Source organism: Bison bison, unplaced genomic scaffold (assembly GCF_000754665.1).
Source record: "Bison bison bison isolate TAMUID 2011002044 unplaced genomic scaffold, Bison_UMD1.0 scf7180017864312, whole genome shotgun sequence".
Taxonomy (NCBI): Eukaryota; Metazoa; Chordata; class Mammalia; order Artiodactyla; family Bovidae; genus Bison; species Bison bison.
This window is the reverse complement of record NW_011494884.1, coordinates 1,681,691-1,683,333: the sequence shown is the minus strand read 5'-3', so window position 1 is coordinate 1,683,333 and position 1,643 is coordinate 1,681,691.

The following is a 1,643-nucleotide window of genomic DNA, read 5'->3' as shown; positions in this document are numbered from 1 at the left end:
GCACTGTGAATGCACCATTTTAGAGAGAACGAATCATCCTCGCAGGAAACGCTCCCAAGCCCTGCTCCGTGTTGCATGTGTCAGTTCATTCAGTCCTTTCACCCACCCTAGGGAGCAAGCACCATAAGATCTCCTCGTTACTGAAGAGGAACCCGAGGGACAAAGAGGCTGAGCTCCTTGCCTGAAGTTTCACAGCAGCAAGCCCTGGAATGTGGAATGAGAGCCTGTCTTTCAACAGCGTGCAGACCAGCGCCTTCCCACAAACCTGTCCTAAAAATGCACTTGCCATGTGCCACGTGCTGTTCTAGTGGCTTGGATGCATGTTAGCTTATTCAAACCTCATGAAACATTGAGCAAAGTTTTCTTGTCCCCGTTTTACACCCAGAGGCCCCGAAATGCCAGGGAGAGAGTGAGTCATGCTGAGGCTCCAGGGAGTGATGACCTCCCGGGAACTGGTGGAAGACAGTTGGGAAACTCATCCATGCGTGGGGTTTGGAAGACTATGGGTGGGTGGAATGAGCAACAGAACCCACAGAAGGTGGAAGGAAGTGCTGCTGAAGGCAGGGTACTCATATTTCCCTGAGTGGGTCATTTGGTCAGCAGCTATGTACTGAGAACCTGCTAGGTTCCCTGTGCCTCCAGAGGCTGGAATAGATGAGGAGCAGAACCCCTGTCCACAGAAAGCTTCCATTCCTGGGGGGACAGGTCATAACAAACCAACAGTCAGAGAGTGTGATCAAGTAGTAAATGCTGAGTGAAGAATGACTCAGAAGTACTGACGCATGCTACAGTCAGGGGTACCCGAGAATATGGTCAGCGGGAGAAGCCACTCCGGGCCTTCTTATCCTGCTCCTGCTTGGTTCCCATGGACATGGGGGCCTCCACATGCAAAAGGCCACATCATGCGTGGCTCCACGTGCGGTTGATCCTTTAACAATGCAGGGTTGAGTATGCAGCTCCACTTATATAGGGTTTGTGTCACTAAATCCCAACTGCAGTACAACTCAGTCTGCCAGTGGTTGAATCCACGGATGTGTAACCATGGATACAGAGAGCCAACTGTCCAGTTATATGTGGATTTTCAAACTGCTTGAGGGGTCTGTGACCCTAACCACCACGTTGTTCATGGGTCAACTCTACATGAAATGTCCAGAACAAACAAATCCACAAAGAAAGAAAGAAAGAAAGTAGATCCGTGACTGCTGCCAAGGATTCTTTTGTGCATCAAACTCTACTCAGCCTCCTCCTCTGCACACAAGTCAGACCTGGTTGGACAAGAGCTCAGGCAGATGGGAGGGGACAGCTGACGTGTGTTAAACAACCCCCCACCCCACAGCTCCAGGACAGCCCATCCCTCTGGGGGAAGGGAAGGAAGAGCGGCACCAGGGCTCCAGGCATGAGTAAAGGTCAAGGTTACGTGTGGTCTTAGGAACTCAAGTGGCTAAGCTGCCTTGAGAAGCAGCAGGGCGCTTTCACACAGAGCCCCCCTCACCCCTCACCATAGACAGAGACCCATTATCAGGGGCTGGTTCTTTGCCGCTCTCAGCCTCTGCAGCTCCAGAGGTGTGGGCCCCGCTCTGGCACTTGCAGATGGACACGAGGGCCCAGGCTGAGCTGCTCCTGTGATGGCTGAAATGGCAGAG